This window comes from Bactrocera neohumeralis, chromosome 6 (assembly GCF_024586455.1).
Source record: "Bactrocera neohumeralis isolate Rockhampton chromosome 6, APGP_CSIRO_Bneo_wtdbg2-racon-allhic-juicebox.fasta_v2, whole genome shotgun sequence".
NCBI lineage: Eukaryota > Metazoa > Arthropoda > Insecta > Diptera > Tephritidae > Bactrocera > Bactrocera neohumeralis.
Genome location: NC_065923.1, coordinates 53,090,537 through 53,109,483, shown reverse-complemented (window position 1 = coordinate 53,109,483; position 18,947 = coordinate 53,090,537). Strand labels below are relative to the sequence as shown.

Sequence of the window (18,947 nt, the reverse complement as noted above, 5' to 3'; positions counted from 1 at the left end):
TAAGATATTACATTTAACGAAAATTTTAAAATTCTGACTGCCGCTAACCCCTTAAAATGCGTCAATAAAGTAAAGCTAGCAATGAACAGTTATATTCTTTTATTTAATGTTAAAATTTCTATACCGAATAAGTATTTAATTTATTATGATAATGGCTCCAAAAAATAAAAAGTGAACGATAATATGCATACCTACATAAATGGGGAAATAAGAAATATAAAATATATATATGTAGATATTAAACTACATAACATATGTAGGTAGATATACAATTTTATATATGTATACGCTCCAAAAATATAAAGAAATTCATCTATTTTCTATAAGAATTATAATTGTACGCATAGTTTTGCGGCTCAGTATGCATAACAGCACAATTTCAATGTCAACAAGTAAGTAGTTGCAAATAGCTAGGTGTAGCTGTTTATTTGTATGTCTGTTTGTACAATTGTTTCACACATATATATGTATATGTATGTGCTTATTATGTGAGATAAAGTTGTTAACAGTAATATGATTGTAATATGCACTCTCAACGTCAACAACAAAAAGTTATTAATAAATTTTGTATCGCTTACTCAAAGCTCACTACTTGAAAAAACCACCGAAAGCTTTTATTTTGTGCGAGCTTTTAATCACTTACTGAGTTAGTGACTTTCAAACTGTTTGAAGCTTAAATAAGTACAAATACAGTGCTTTGAAAATATGTGTGCAAAGTAATAAATGCTTTGAAAGGAGTTGATGGCAAGAAAAGCTTTTTTCATTTGTTTATGTTGTTATATTTATTGTAAGTATGTATGTTTACCTTGTTATTAAAATGTAAATGATATTTGTTAATGCCCAAATAGCTAATTTCCTTAGACGATTAAAAAAATAGAATTATTAAAGCATGACAGCAAATATTTAGTTTTCTAATAATATACCACAATGATATTAAAGTGCCTTCATATAGATAAATATGTTACTAACACATACATATGTATGTATGTAGATACAGAGCGAAGTATGCGCTGAGTAAATCTTCTTTTATTTGTATTATTGTAATGGTCCCAAATAAAATTGTCAACATACATATTTGCATACCACTTTTCTACATTTTTTGCTATTTTTTACTTGTGTTTCTTTCGCACACAACAACAAAATACTTGAAATAAATCCTCGCTTTCAACAAATCTCAAGTGGCGCGCACAATTGTCCAATTTAGCACATGATTATTATTAATATGGTACTTTTCATCAAAGCTGCTCACTGTCACGTAAAATCCACGGTGTGCAGCTTATGTTAACTCTCTCAAATTACACTTATTTGTGTACTCTTTGGAAGAATTTATAGAAATATGGAGCATTTCACAGCAGCGACCGGAAATGGGCAATTTTCCGCGCACTTCGCAGCGGTCACTGACAGCAGTGTCTAGCAAATAAACTCGTAAATATGTACGTTTAAGAATTTAACCGGCATTTATGAGTGTAAATTTGTAGACACGAGAGTTCATGAGATTACTTAATTTACACGTACATACATCACAAAAGAAAAGTATGAGGTAATACTCATTTAATCCATATTGAAGAAGCACGTAAAATAAAAAGAAAGAAAACTCTTTAAAAAAATATCTATTAAGAGATTTGGTCAATCTAAGCTTGTCAAAAAATCGATTTTTTTTTAAGAAACCCGTTTTCTAAAACAGCCCTTTTGGAAAAGGTGATTTCAAAGATTGCCTCATTAGCAGATATGTTGTATCAAAATGCCAATATAACAGTTTTTTATACACACATAAACATGTTCAGTAAAGCTCGAAAGAAGGAATTTCCATTAACTTCTCCATATTCTCTGAACAAACCTTCGAAATAAGGCATTTTTAAGGGTTTGGAACTGACCTAACCTCAACCCTTAAGTATGATGTGATATGCTATCGGTTTCCAGCAACAAAAGAACACTTCTTCATATTTTAATAGGTTTCCGAATTATTTATATAATCTCGAAAAACCAAAACTTTCAGTTTTAAGTGTCGCATTTAATGCGGAAAGCTTAAGCTGAGTTATATAAGATATTAACATATAAAACATAAAAAGTATTTAGCTATAATATGTGTACTAAAAATTTTCATGTTCCAAGGAATTTGAGAGTACATCGGAGCTACAAGTAAGTCATAGCTTTCTTAAGTTCAAATCTTTTCCAGGAAGATTGATTACTTTTCTTTTTTCGAATGATTTATTACTTCCCTCGCATTTCAAAAAGAAAAACGAAGCAAGCAAACATTTACAATCGAAAAATATTTAGCGATTAATATTTTGCAACCGAAAGAACCATCCAAATATGGTAAACAACCGATAACCGATAAAGCACGTAGATGCTATTACGTCAATGCCGTTATAAAAGACCAATGAGTGCTACAATATCAAGAAATTTATTGAGTAATAGTGGCTTTACGACATGTACTACCTCCTCTATATACCGCTTAACCCCAAGCAAATTAACTGATTAATGGCACCACTCCAAATCTGATTAAATTTGCGGGAATTCTGTTTGCGGTTTTCTTGTGTGTTTTGGCAGCGTATTTTCCACAACGCGATAAGAATGCTTGATTAGGTCAATGGAAAAAATGTACTACCACTCTTGAATCACCTCCTACAATCTGCTACGACATCTGTATGGTACAAACTCATAAATCCTTTAAGTTGTTTTTAATGTCGTGTTCGGTTTTATAATTTGAAAGGCCTCACGTAAAATTGAATTTTAATTATTGCACTCGAAATTGCAAATTATCATTGTTTACATACTAGGTTTGATCTAAACAAATAAACAGTAATGGAGTGCAATAAAAACCTGAGGGATTGCAAGATCGGTACGTGTGGGCGCCTACCAGGAAACGATAAGAAAATGACGTGAAGCACTACGAGCTTTTTTGGGCATATTGAATATGTACTCGTATGTATGTGCCCAGGTATGTAGAAAGTGGTAGAGTGGTACTAATCCTTTATGTGAGTAGAGTCTCTACTAGTGATTTGTACCGAGCTCAATTTAAAGAAACTTAAAGTTGATCGTCGGATCTACAGAACCGCCTAAATAATATGCCCCTTCAGTAGCATTTATTTAATTATAATACATATGTATATCGTTGATCTCTAAATAAGCAGAATCACAACCGGTTTCGGACTCAGGAGAGACAGAGTTGAGCATTGAAAGCGAAGGTGATAGTCAGTTCCCACAGCAGTCGGGTCTATGTAACTATAACGGATCCGGATTTTTTATCTGATCAAGGACTGTCAACTCGGCACAATTCTGCCGCTACAATAAGAACTGCAGCAAGACAATAGTCAGAAATTACATAAACTATCACTGGATTCTTTTAAAGTTAAGCTTCAATAAATGCTGTTAGGTAGCATTTCTGTCTAAAAGGACAACAAATATTATTCCTTAGTTTATCAAATTTATCACAGGATTTGTTTTTTGTATTTGAGTGGTAAAGTTTGTGTGGAGTAATGTATTCCATAATTGAAAAAAACCCAATTGAGATATTTTCAAAACTTTCCAAGGACGAAAGCTTTGGATTATAGTGAAAGACTCAGGCCATCAAGAGTAAGATATGGTACAATTTTATGAAACTTGTTCTTTTTTATAGACTTTCACATGTTTAAAAATAACTGCCTTATTATCGATGCCTTTCGCTTAAACTTATGTAATAGTTCTTCACACTGAGCATCCACTGCAATTCACCCTCGGCTCTGCTTACAATCATATATATAGTACAGTTAGTATCTCACGAAAAGTAAATGTGACCACAAATTTCCTACAGGGTCGCGCTTGCTTTTGTTTTGATGATTTTATTATTATTTTTATTATAACTCGGAAAATTTTAGAGCCAAATCATTAAGAATTATAAACGCACTTATTTATTTGCTTTGAGCATCCGTTTCCTGCGTGAAAGTCGACGTCTGAGTAACAAGGTTCAGAGCACTCTAATCATCATTGAATTTATTAGTAAAGTATTGAATTAATAATTGGCGTTTGTTATCAGCGCCGCTAGGAGCAAATATACTAAAACTTTATAAATTTAATGTTTTTTACTTAAGTAACATATGTATTTGCTAGCAGACATGTTTCTATGTATGTATATATTTATATCAGACTTGATGATCGGAAATTTTTTCAAAGGCTGTTATTGAAATTTCAAGTACAAGACTGCAAGGGCGATAAGCGCTAATCTAGCTGCTAATTGATAGAAATTAATAGCGGAAAAATTTTTGTTTCAAAACAAGATAAAAGAAATTATTTTGCATAAAATTTTTTGTCATTTAATTTACTTGCATACAAGTGATTAAAAGTTAAAAGGCTGACTGAAGGATCCACTTAGGGCTAAGATAACCCAATTTTAACACACTTATAAAGCTTTCAGCAATACGAGGTACATTGGAAGTAGTTGCTACTTAATTATTTTAATTATAAGTATGTTGATAACTTAATGTTAAGAATCAGTGGAGTTAGTCACACTTAATACACTTGTCAGAAAGCTATAATTGATGGCTTTGAGACCTTCAAACTTTACAACAATTTCTAGACAGGCCCTCAGACGCTCAGCAGTCAGTTAGGCGGCTCGAAAACAAACAAGTGACTTCGCAAAAATCGAAATCGTGCGCATTCATCATTTTGTTGGAAATTAATTCACGACTGGTTAATGCCAAGTAAATTGGGTTAATGCGTCCAAAGTTGTAGGAATCAGCGGAAATTCGCTAAATGCTCATTGACTTTGCTCGGGTGCGCTTTTAAAAGCTCAACAAGCGATTTAGTGGGCGTGCAAAGCATGCATATACATATATACATATATGTATATATTTACAGTTAGTTTTACTTATTTAATTCATACAATATTTGCTGTTGTTGTTTGTTGTTGCTATTTAATGTCATTCTGCTTCATTTAGCACTTTCCATTTCGCTTTTGCTTATCAACTTGCTAGCTACTAGCGCTCACATGCTTAGTTAAGCATACTTCTGACAAGTACATACTTATTTGTATATTTATACATACATATATGTATGAAGGTTATTTAGTTTTTACACTTATGTACATAAGTATATATTTTCATATATTTTTTGCAAGTGTGCCAGCAGAATTAGGGATTTCTGCGCTGTTTCACATCTGCCGATTGCGATTATTATCACTGTCTTTGTTATTTGCTTTATGCGGAGTTTTCTGACTATAATAACAACAATTATTTTTTGTTTTGCAGTTTCACATTTTTTCATTCGCCATTTATTGCGCGGAAATAGGTGCAATAACAATTTATTATAGGTACACATGTAAAACATATGTATGTATGTCATTACCACCCAAGGTTTATCTTTGCGATGCGATAATTTGTTGTTGTTGTGAGTATGACAATACTATTATTTGACAGCTTACTATAGATAAGTGATATATTATATAAGAACGTTTGCTGCGAAATTATAATGCCCTTCAAAATTCACTCAGCGAAGTTTGACCTTGAACTTTGTGCCTAGATTGCTTCATAATAAATACCGGCAAAATTCGGAAAATATTTAAATAGATTAGACAAGAATATAAGGTACTGAAAATATTTGCCAACAAATTTGAGAATTTTCTCTAAACAGAAATTGAGATACAATTGTTAAAGACTTGAACAAAGTTTTTTTTCGATTACAACCATTTTTGAAAAAAAAATGTGTAAAAATGTCTGCCGAAAATCCAATTTTCAGTTTTTTATTCCTTCGTCCAAGTTCTAAGTTAAGGTTTTAACTAAAACATGTATTTTTTCACTTTAGATAATCCTGTAAGTAGTTATCCTGAAAACGCGGTCCCATCTTTTTTCCGAAGAGTTGCCGGAAATAGTGACGCAATTGCCGAGTTTAAAATATTTTTTCCAAAAATTTCAGAATTTTTTTGTTAATAGTGTATGTTTGTAACAATAAAAATTCTAATAAAATATTTCATTTTTTGTATGAGAAAAAAATTGTTGGAAAAGGCTGTTTTTTACACGAGAAAACCCATGTAACTCCTTAATTGAAGAAAAGTCTTTTATAAATATAACTGAAGATTTGAGAAAAGTTCAAATCTTTATTTAGTCAATTAGTAATTTCTGAAGGTTAATTGACTCAATTAAGAAATCATAATTTACATGCGCAAATTATTTTGTAGAAAGCTCCAACATTTATATAAAACTGAAAGTTTTGACTTAATTAGCAGCTTTTTACTGCTAATTGGCTCAATTAAGGCGCTCTCCGAAACGTCTAACGAAATTACTGAAGTTTTCAGCTAACGGGATTATTTAGCCCGCCACTCTCATATTCAATTGACATACACTAATAGCGGTTATAGTGATTAGAATGTACTTTATTGTTTTTGTGGTTGTAAAAAATATCTTGTGATAATGATGCGATAATCAGTGGGCAAATAAAACAATAATTTATGAGTATACCCTCTGTGGAGGTTCGTTATCAGACCACCATGTGTGATTTGGGTGAGAGATTCTTTCATATTTGTAAGAACTGTGTAGGTGGGTATATATGTAGGTATATAGAACATTTGATTAAATGATCGCACCGAATTTTCTAGTCATTTTCGTTTGACATATTGACTTTGCCAAATTTTTGTACATATCAGTAAATATTCCAAATACGTCGGTTATCTTAAATATATGTATATAGTATATACTATATACCTCATTCTCCGGAATTATTCATACAAATGAATGTATGTATATACCTTTAGTGGTATATATACTTGTATATTGCATAGGTAGCTCATGTATGCATATACATATATAATGAACTATTTATTTTAATTGATTTATTTTTGAAAATAGACCTTCACAAGTATTTAGTGACTTTCAAATAAAATATGTATATATGTGTTAGTGATTATTTGAATGAGGCGATCATTTATATTACATGAGGCCATCAGTTTTAAAGAAATTTCGAAGGGTGTGTCTTGCCCATTCTGTGATTTAAAGCGGTTAACATACACATAGTAAATTATAGCGGGTATTCCGAAATTCGAAAGAGATTTTTTTAGTCCACATGTTTTTTGAAGACATAAGTACATACTATACGTATGTATGTATATATGGCCAAACTTTAGCGGTATAGCTAAACCATAGCAAAAGTGATTGTCCTTCGAACCTCCAATGGGTTATATTCGGGCTCTGGACCACTAAACTCATTCCCGTTTATCGCTATGGATTTGTCTTTCGAAACAGATTTTCACTCGCACTAACATATTTTAGAAACATTATGCGCCTCAAGCAAATCGGGGCTCTGCAAACTTACACTCATTGGAGGATAGAGTCTGAGAAAGCGCCTTCAAATGTATCGTCTGAACGAAACTATCACTGTTTTTTACTTTTAGACACACGCGAAAGCTTATAAAATTTCACAAGGCTGAGTAGTGTTTTAGTGTTTTAAATATTTCGTTATATTATATTTTTCACACACTTACTTATAGTATAATATTTGTCATACGGCTATTGAAAAAAATGCTCACCTCTAAAGCTTCCTGAGTTGGTTGATTTTTTTGCACCTGTAATGAAGTAAAAACAAAATTAGTTTCAAAATTTCCAAAACATATTTTTTTAATTAAGAGAGAGCAATACATAATATTAAATAATTTTTTATCACGCCATTTTAAAAGCTCTACATGTTGCAGTTGGCAAGCTTCAGCGCATTCAAATTAGGTCTTATTTAAAACCCTGATTTTATTACCTGCTGTTTTGTAACTGTAATTTTAATGTAAATATTATTATATCAACTTATTTGTCAAACACAATTAATTTTGAAGTAGCTTTCGAAGCTGAGAGTTCGTACGCGCAAATACGAGTAGTTCCGTTAGCGCGTGAGATGTTTTGTGAAATGACGACGATTGCGCAAAATTCCTACTTAATAAACCAATTTATCAATAAAATAACATTATATGTATATTTTTGTGTTTTGTTGTTGATATTTCCCGACTGAGGGGCATACAGATGTACATATGTATATGTATGTACATTGTTTTAATGAATACAAAAAATTTAATCTCTTTCAAATTAATCTTATCGCTGAGACTGAAGAGCGTGTCTAACAAATAAGTCGAGTACTTCATACTCACAGATACATACATTATAACTGTACATATAATCTATACTTTCACAATATGACCACCCCCTGTTTAACATAAAAATGCATAAAGGGGGAAAAATACCTTTAAAGGACAAGACGTCAATTTGATAGCTTCGCATGTTTCGAAAAACTCGGTGCGAGTGCCGATTGCTTTTCAAGTAGTCGAAATTAAGCCAGTTACTTGAAGTACATTTATTGTACATGCATGTATTGAATTAACTTCAAATTAGTAAAATGTAGGCCTCGCTCGCTTGTAAGCTTTCAGAACGCTTTTCAGCACAGTTTTTTGTATTTAGTGTTTCGAACTCACGACATACTGCGTAGCAATCACGTACTCATCTCACTCATCTACACATTCTTGCTGCTTTTTTAAGTAAAAAAAAAACTTACTCCGATAGCTAAGAAATGATTTATTAGAATTATCTGCAATACAGTACACTCCATCTCTGCAAATTTATATTATATAATGTCGGAAATTTAAGTACTTGTTAAAAACATAATACGTGAGCAAAATTAACAGATTATTCGAATTGACAATCAACTGGCAGATTAATTAACGAATATGTTGTTCTAGCCGATACTTGAGAGTTATGAAGCATAGATAACAAGTCTCTGGTCTCACTATTTTACGTAAGATCTGTGACAGCTGTCACATGTGACATGCTTATCACGCCTGCGCGGTCTTTGTAATTTTTGTAGTGGCCCTTAAGACATGCAATGTTAAATTAATTCGATTGAAAAGGAGTGATATCCGAAAAAGCCCGAGTGTGATTTAGTGTTTGTTACCAAGGGCTTAAATAACACAATATAAAGATGTCATGTGAGCGATCAGACTGACTGAAAATTGTCTCTTTGTGAACTTTTACCAGAGAATGCAAAGGAACGAGAACTTGCAAATTCGAAAGTGAACATTTATAAAACTTCAAGCAAAACTCACCTCACGACGAGGGAACTCACTCCGTGAAATCTTAAGATTGTTTTGATTTTAGCAGAAACGATTTACTGAATTACAGCTTTGTTATCAAGAAAAACCAGGAAATTTTGATAAGGGGGAGGGTTAGGTTTGACAACTTTTTTCCCTTTTTTTTAGCTCTCGAATGACGTCGAGTTTTTCCAAAAATTTTATTTACTAACAATTTTACAATAACAAATAGGTCGATTTTTCGTCTAAAATCGTCATTTTGGATTGAAAATGGTACCAAAAATTGAAAAATTGAAAAATTAAAAAAAAAACTCGACGTCAATTGAAAGATAAACTAATAAACTAAAGAAAGCATTTTGATTTTTTATTATTCCTTATTCCTCGCTATTTTTCGATAAAACTTTTTTTTAAGTATCCTTCAAAATGTTGTACTTTTATATAATAAGTAAAATAAACCTACAGCAATAATTTTTTCTAAAAAAAATTCATGAAAAACCTTACCTTTTGACCCCGCTATTTTTTAAAAAAAATATTTTGCTTATTCCTCCAATTAATTACTAAATTTAACTTTAACGAAATTTGTTTGTGTTTTTAATTTCAGAGGATTCAGTTCAGAGATATAATGGTCACTGCAAAACTTCTTTTTTGAGAGAAGCTCCCGGAGAGCAGCTGTGGTTCCTTTCCAAATAAATATTTTTACTAAATCTAAGTCTTAAAATACAGTTGAAATATACCGTAATATGTGAACAAAAATCTTCTCAGGAAAATTTTGAAGATCTCGCTTTTTCAGCCTTTTGACTCTATATAACCTCTTAAAACCTTTAATAGTCTCTTCACATATTATAAAAATGTTTTTTTTTTGTGAAAACAGAGTTGATTTTTTATAATATATCGGCAAAGAGAATTTTTTTTCTAATTTCATTTTGATGAAACATTATATATTAAATTTTTGAGTTTGGTATCAGGTGTTCTTCTTTAATTTAAAATCAGACAGCTTAAGGGGCTGTCCAGTGCGTCACACTGGTGCATGAAAAATTAGACGGTTTTCGTGAATTTTTTTAAGAGAAAGTATGCTATCGATTACTTCGAACTTCTTTGAAGGTAATAAGGTGTATTTTAAGAGTTTTTTTTTTACAAAAATATTGAAAAATAACGGTGTTATGGGCTGCCTTCGGAGATGTCAAAAAAAAGTGCCCCAACTACTGACATGATTCCGGCCGAATGATTAGCTGAAACAAAAAAATTCAAAAAGTGTATAAACTTAAAGATAAAATATCAAAAATTAACAAAATTGCGTAATTAAAAAAAAAAAATCGTTTTTTTGGCTAAAAAATGGTTGTTTTTTTAAATGTCAAATTGACAATTTTTTGTCGTTTCGAGAAAAACGCGTTTGAAATTTCACTTGTATATGTTTGCACCTCCGAGCGGTCGCTCTTTAGAACGCTGCCATCCAAAAACTAAGATACGACCTTGCCGATTGCTCCTTAAGATATAACAAGCTTTTGAAAGCCAATAAAACAGCCACGCCCTCTATATATGTATGTACTTATATATCTGTGCTAAAAAAGTCATACAAATTAAAAAATTCACCGTTCAGTAGCTCCAAACACTCGAACTACAACAATGTGCCCTATTGTTCTACCAAAAAGTAATTATGTACGACTACTGCACCCACTGAAAAACAATCGGCTGTGTGAAAACGCCTACAAAATACATACATACATATATATGTATATGCATATATTGGTTTTTTTCCTATTGATTTATAATCATTAATTGATTGGCAATTTTAAATTTTCGCTTATCACTTTTCACCGAAATCGTACTTTGAACGACTGAATGACGGTGGCGCTTGTAACTGTAAATATGCAAATATTATTTACAATAAATTGTGACAAATTATGAAAACGTTTATAGAACAATACGCCCATCTATGTATAAGTGTGGTCGTGTGTGTGTGTGCGTCAACTCAAGTGGTATGCATTCGCGCTGATAGCCGAGGCTCGCATGAAAAAAACATATTCCTTCATGTGCGTCAACGATAACATATTGAACTCGGATTTTATAAATAAAAAATTTCAATATACTATATACAATATTTATATGTTTGCACATGCATATATACACATACATATGTATATATGTATACAAACACACATAAATATTGCAGCATCACATTAGTTGCCAAGTAAAAAGGGGCGGGAATTGCGAGAAGGCCGCGGATATTCGCTATCTGCTTGAAGACACATTTGTGTATGTACAGTAAGCGTCACAAGAATGTGTACACCATAAGTACATATATGCACTGCTCAACTAAAATATTATAATCTGTGATCAGTTTTTAAACACTCAAATATGTCTTTTCGAGATTACCTATAATCACAAGTGTGCATCGGAGAGCATGAATGACGCAAGTGCCCAGCTAAACGAAAAAACACTAAGGCACATAACTGTTTATATTTAGAAGTTTTCGTTATGAATGAAGCGTCCTTCAGCAATATTCTGTGATATTTTTAGAATTTTCATAATCTGCGAACTCAATATTTTTGTGGTCTGCAGAAGGTTATATAATAATTTTGTTTTGTTTATAGTGTTATTAGCTATATTGGGTTCGCTAAAAGTTGGAGCGTGACGAATCGAACATGCAACTGGTGTAAATCGTGTAAACAGGCATAATCAATGGGACGCAGACGAGGGAGAAATCAACAGGAATACTTTTTTCTGCTTAAAGGTGGCCAATCGAGCAAAAATGTAAACAAATTTTATATGTCTAGAAAAAATAATAAATAAATAGAGATACTATACAACAGAAAACAGTCAATTTAGAAACTTTGCTTTTGGTTTTACATGGAAAGAAAGTAAAAGTGTAATATCAAACACTGAAAGCAGAAAAGTAACGAATCGAATAAGCTACTGACGTTAATCGTATAAAGTGTCATTTTGAATAATAAAAAATAGAGTTAAAATAATTTGAAATTTTATCAAACAATAAGCAGAAAAGGAGTTAGTTGGGAAAGGACTGGCCTATCATAATAATAAAAAATAAATATAAAATAGTTTAAAAGAGTACGAATGAATGAAAGAAGATTTATGTAATATGAAAGAGAACTCAAACATTGTGATCAGAGAAGAGTCAAAGCAAGTACAGTTATTATTAAAATCTTCCAAAACATCCACCGAAATAGACACCTACACCAAATAGAGTATAGACATGACTTAATACTAAAGAAAACATAGATCTGGACCACCAAAGTACTCTCGCTGTTTATCAAAAAGCATGCAAAGGTGTAATTTCATTTTGAAATTTCAACAAATATTCACCTGCTCAAGTGTAAACCTTGCCTTTACACTCAGTATCGATGTTTAAAGACCTGCACTTACGGAAGCAGAAACTTGCAGAGCGGATTTCGTTCTTATATATTATTAAATTTGCATTGATTGCATTGATTAACTTGTACGCTTTATTAACTGGAAGTCATGAAAGTACCAGCGAAAACAGTTTAATCAAAAATAATAATTGAAGGAGGCACACTGCAGTGATGGACGTGGTGAAATTCTGCAATTGATTGGAGTGCACTATTTGAATTGAATGCATTGAGGAAATATTTGTTGTCGCATTGTTTTCGGATATATGTAATTAATGTCGAAGAACGAAATAAATGATAAAGCATTTCTTGTGACTCATCATCATGTCTTCGAATGACGGTTGAAACTGTCGTTAAATGACCTTGAATGTGATTTTGTTTCATATCTTCGCATGAAGAGGACTTTTACGAAATATATAAAGATCTGTGGCAAAAAATAAGACCTAGTTCTTTTTGAAATGCCGAGATAATATTGAAACCCCTCATCTTGTATATTTTGTTTCCTCTTTAATCTAAAGAGCTAACATAAGCCACCTCCTAAGGTGCTTAAAGTACACTTTTAGATTAACCAATCCGCTGTACTGTCAGAACGTGTTAGGTCAGTCAACAACAGCCCACAAAAAATGTTAAAATTGTGGCACGTTTTTAGGGTTCTTGTTAATCCAAACGAAAAAATTTTATATTCTCAAAATAATTTTGAAAATTTGAAATACATAAAAAGTTGTGATTCAATGAACTAAAACCCCAATTACTCAGTTTTTTTACTAACGAAATCAAACAAGTTGGCCGAACTCAAAGGAAACCGCTGAGATTGAATGCTTTTGTCACCATTTTCACAAATTTATGTAAAATCGCATAAAATAAGAAAGTATTACAATAACAATACAGTATGAACGCAGCCGAATGATGATATCAATATTTTCATAGAATCAACTGACGTCAGTGATGCAATATAAATTAACTATAAAAATCAAAATAAATTGCAAATTAAATTGTGAAAATAAAGAATACGTCAAATAATCGAAGACGGATGTAAGAGGGTAGGCTGTTGACGTGCCCCCGACGTTATATAGCGTCGAAATTCAACTGATAACACAGGAACGTGCCTCTTTTTAGTGAAAATATAAACAACAAGGCATTAATGGAATTTCCATCAAGCTTAAAAACGTGTTCTTTTGTTTACTTAAGTTATTGTTGTTTTTATTGTTTATTCAAAACAAATTTAACGCTCGCTTTGCTTGGCATTCTCATTAGCGTGTAATTCATAATTTTTAAGGCCGAAATACAACACTGTTCGGTGCAATATCTCATACAATTTTTTGTTGAGAGCCCATTAGTTTGACTCATCAATACAAACACTGTTGCAACGTGCACATTTTTAATGAACAGTCTTCAATAAATATTAGCGTGTTTCAATACTTTACAATCATAATTATTTATACTAAATTATTGCATTAAACGCGGCTTGAATTATTCTCGTCTGTTTTTTATTGTCCGCCTTTGTAATGTGTGTACTTTATGGCTTTAACCTTGATAAGGTCGAGGTGGACTTATTCAATGTTTTATTTGTGGTTTCGATTGTTATACCCGTAGAAAACATAATTTCGCACTGAATGTTTATTATTTTAAACTGTAGAATTATATTACAAATAAAACTTATACTTTATCTTATTTGTTTAATATACAATAGAGGCCCGCTAATCCGGACATGGCCTAATCCGGATTCCACTGTAATCCGGACAGGGTTAAAAAACCCAAAATTTCTATTATGTCCCTTGTAATCCGGACCGACATTCTCTATCCGTATTCTCTAATCCGGATCACATGTTTATTATTCACTACATTCGCTTTTATGCTTTATTGGTTTAAGTTTTTTTGTTTTTTTGGAACATGTATTATTTGTTATAATAAACAAACAGAAATGTATAAATATTTTTTCATAATACATAGTTCTGATATGTCTTTGGTAATCGGGATTTCCTTATATTCAGGATAGGGGCCGGTTTTAATTGATCCGGATTAGCGGACCTCTACTGTATATTTAAATTATAACTAACTGGCTGAAAATCTCGAAAAGAGATTAAGCACAGAAGGGTTTTTTAAACGGGCGTGACATAAACGGAAGTGAAATAAATTTATATTTTTTTTCTGGATGGAAACATTTCAACCCAAAATTTTTTATGTTCGACCGAAAACTTCGTTTTCTTCTTTATTGGCGTTATAGCCGAGTTTACAATAACGCGCCAATCGTTCTTCCATTTCGCGCGCCAATTGGAGATTCCAAGTGTAGGCAGGTCTCCACCTGGTATTTGCAACGGAGTGAAGGTCTTGCTCTTCCTCTGCTTCCCCCGGCGGGTACTGCGTCGAATACTTTCAGAGCTGGAGTGTTTTCATCCATTCGGGCGACATGACCCAGCCGAAATTCGCCGTTGACAATGCGCAAAGGATGAAAAATTATTCCGCAGAACCTTTCTCTCGAAAACTCGCAACGTCGACTCATCAGTTATTGTCATCGTCCATGCCTCTGCACCAAATAACAGGGATTATGCGTGGCTTACAAAATTTTTTCTTTGTTCGTCGAGAGGGAATTTTACTTCTCAACTGCCTACTCAGTCCGAAAGAGCACCTACTCGTTAGCGTTACATATGTATATAAATTATAAAATTTTTTTTTTTTTCAAAAATTCTAATCCCGATATTGGAACAAAAGGAAAGGTTAATCCGAAATTTGGGACTAAAAATTAAAAAGAAATTAAAACTAAATTTTTAATCCGGATGTGAGATTATTTTTTTGGTCAATTCGGCATGAGGTATTAAAATGTTTTTGTTGTAAACACTAATACAAATATAAGTGTTTTAATTTTAAGTAGATGTCTATTCTGTTCTTCGCTGACTCTAAGGAGCCTATTTTAGTAAAATTTGTTTATCATTAGTTTCACATACTTTTCGAGGCTTATATTTTATATCGAATTAATAATACCGGGGAGAAATTGCTGTCAGCAATGCTGCTAGTACAAAATCTTTCATAAACATGGAGCTCATTCAGAACACTTTCCTAACCCATGGAATTGTGCGTTTGGTACAATTTTAAATGACCGTCTATTATATAAACGATGCTGGTTTTCAAATAATTTAGTATTGAAAGTAAGTTTAATGAACGTACATACTTGTATACACAAATACACACTTAAGTGCGAGTACATGAATTTTCATTCCGCTTTTTAGTACGCTTCATTACATTGTCTTTATATTTGCTTGTGGTTTAATTACCATTACAAAGCTTGGTTGATTACCTTTTGAGTGCTTGACTTTAATGTTGCTTTGTTATATACATACATATATCTTTACTTCATTAGCACTATTAAACTTGTGCGCGGTTTTATTTTGCACTCAGGTGTATTTCCTGAATTTAGACATAAGCATTTTATTTAGCAAAATTGTGTCAGTGACTGTACCTTGAATTAGCCGATACAATTGGTGTTTAAATCAGGAATTGGGTTCTATAAAAATATTCAAATCACATAACGAGCAATTGATAGGTTGAAGGTCGTTTGAGGTTATGTTAAATTAATGAATTTGGCTTGATTTTTAATATATGGGGAAGTATTTGAAATTAGTGCCATTCGATTCGGCACTAATGTTATAACTCGCTCAAAGAAACAAAAAATAATCTATTTGAATTCAATGCAAGAGCGAGCATAAATACCTCATTACAATTGTTTATTCTATCCTTTTCCAAATTTTTAGTGAATATATAGGTGTTTGTGTTAGTCATGAAAGTCTAAACAATAAAAATAATGACAGTGAGTATTTCACGACTACTTTAAAAAGTTATTGGTACTAACATTTTTTTGTAAACAAAGCCTCAATGCGGAATGCCGATTTTTAAATCACAAACAAGCATTGCAACTAAGGTTTACCAGTTTTCATTTCTGCGCAGACGTGACGGAGCTCAGTGCTATTGTAGAATCATACAAGTAACAAAAGAATCTTATGGTCGTCAACAGCTGAGATCACCTGATCGAAATAGTTGAGTTTTCGGCACAGAGATTTAAATGAAAGGACTTAAAAATAGTAAAGAGGTTGCAATATAGGCGCGTTAGCGATATTTTTTGGGTGTTCGGTTCCACAGGATGCCTATTTTCACCCATATAATATATACAATACTAAACAAAACTACTTCTTATAATTTAAGGGGGTATTCTACTCTAGAATTTTGAAAACTTCGATTTTGTTTTTTTTTTCATATATTTAAAGTTCAGACCCTTAAGAACATATCCTGCAAAGGATTTTTAAAATTTAAAATTATTTTAAGAGCTACAGTTTCTTTAATGACGCAGTACCTAGCCCGATTCGGCCGTATCGAATTTTTTAAACGCGTTTTTCTCGAAACTACTTTTTTCCACACGGTACCGGCATTATCCCAAGTTCTATACAACCGATTTACTTGAAATTTTGTGTGAACCTTGTTTATATAATCCTTTATCGTTCCTATAAGCATCGTATCAAAATATTTGTTTTTAATATTTAAAAAATTTCAGGAATTTCAAAAAAAAGCGTAAAAAATGATTTTTATTTTCAGGCAGTCGCCATTTTTCAAAAAAATTGTTTTCGTGTTCCCTGAGGTAGGGACTATAAGAGCATCCTTACTGATTAAGAATTTCTTTTGATTTTTTTTTCAGACCACCAGGAGAGGCAGGATCAATGTCACCAGGATGCGCCATTTTTTTACACCTGTCTCTACCCAGGGTGGGGGGGTTATTTTAATTTTTAATATTTTTTTGTAAATTTTTTTTTTCTGTATTCTTAAGTACCGGCATACCATAAAAAATGGATAGTAAAAATATTAATTGCCTTTTTTTACGACACTTTAAAAATTACCTGAAATTCATGCTTCTAGAGTAGAATACCCCCTTAGACAAAAATAGATATGTATATTCCTCAAATATTTTCCATAAAATAGGAAATATTGGTAAACAATAATTTGTTACAATAAATAAAATTTTAATAAAAACTGGGATGTATTTCTTTATGAATTTTAATTATCGAAATATATTTAAAAATTTAACAAAAACGTACTTAATGTAATAAATTGGATAGCATACAACACACTCTTGCCTTTTCTAAGGCATTTGGCCGTTTTAATAGAAGAATATTTAGGAAACCCTAATGCAGTGCCTGGGCTTTTGCCCTGAATCTCCCTCATTCTATAGCATTCTAAATGCAATTTCTGTCATTCTATAAGCTTTTGCCTCTGTATGTATGGGTGAAAATGATAGGATTTGTTACTTGTAGGTTTATACAATGCTCAGTGCTCAACTCTACCGCTTGAGCAAATGCATGCTAGCAGTAATCAACAGTAACGGTAGATACACGAATTATTCAACATACATATGTATATAACTACATGTTTGTATAAGTGAAAGACAAATTTCTTTCATTCATAAAAGTAGCGAAAACGTGTAATCAAAACAAAAACGAAAAAGCACGGCACACTTCTAGCGCTAAACAAGCGAGAAGAAAAAATGCGGTGAAACAATATTTATTTACATAAACCATTACCTATTGGTTATGTGTTAATGATCGAATTCGGACTTTAGTAGTAAAGTTATAAACATAAATGAAAATAAAAGTGTAAGGATTGATACTAAAAAGCTTCGACCTTGAAAATTATGTAATACTGAATAAGAGAGGTGGGATTTTGGGACCTTATCACTGCTATAAAAAATTATTCAAAGCTACAAATTATTTACTGAACTAAACATCCGATTATAGCCCGAACACTATAAACACTCTCTTAAAGTGAATTAATATGGTTCCATTAGTTTTAAATAATATATTATTGAAAATGAAGTAAAACACAAGCCTATACGTGGTACAAAGCCTTGTGGACAATCTTCGACCTCTTCAACTGATGAACACAATAAAAAAGTGGAGGATATGGTGCTTGAAAATCGTCAGGAAAGCGTTAGAGAGATGGAAAGAGAGTTCGACACCTCTCGCGCGTCGGTTCGAATGATTTTGGTGAATATTTTTGGTATGAAACACGTTATTCCTCGACTCGTCCCGATAAAGCTGATTTTTTTTTTCAGAAAGAGTACCGATACAGCTCTCTTTGGACACGCTTGATTGTGCGAAATTCCGGACCCACATTCATGGAGAGCATTAAAACTGCCAGTGAGACATGGGTTTATGAGATTGACATGTAAGCCAACAATCATTGAAACGGAGGGAAAAAAGCAAGCCAAATTAAAAAAACCCAAGTCAAAGCCGCTCAAAAATCAAGGTGATGCCTATTGTTTTTTTCGGAATTTGCTGTTTGGTGTACCATGAATTTGCTCCGGAGTCACAGACGGTCAATAAGCAGTTCTATTAGGGAGTATTGAAACGTTTGCGTGAGAACATCCGTCGAAAACAGACGGAATTGTAAAAGAACAATTCATGGATTCTACACAATGATAATGCACCATCGCATCGAGCCACGATTGTGACCGAATTTAATACGAAAAACGCAATGAATACTCTCGATCAACAACCGTCTTCACCAGATTT

The 18,947-nt window shown here is 32.3% G+C and overlaps 2 protein-coding genes across 3 annotated transcripts in view; one reads left to right on the top strand and one right to left on the bottom strand.

The window, feature by feature from the left end:
* Window positions 1-18,947, top strand: part of LOC126762710 (39S ribosomal protein L20, mitochondrial) — a 366,701-nt gene that overhangs the window by 33,383 nt on the left and 314,371 nt on the right. The gene's annotated exons all lie outside the window — the stretch shown is intronic.
* LOC126762691 (facilitated trehalose transporter Tret1) overlaps window positions 1-18,947 on the bottom strand; it is a 70,628-nt gene that overhangs the window by 28,366 nt on the left and 23,315 nt on the right. Inside the window, exons 1-2 of one of the 2 annotated variants that reach the window (XM_050479629.1) lie at window positions 7,714-7,839; window positions 7,496-7,531 (exon numbers count right to left, since the gene is read on the bottom strand). The gene's annotated coding sequence lies outside the window, so the exon portion shown is untranslated. Of the gene's footprint in view, window positions 1-7,495; window positions 7,532-7,713; window positions 7,840-18,947 lie in introns of those variants that run through there. The other variant, XM_050479628.1, reaches the window with a different exon arrangement.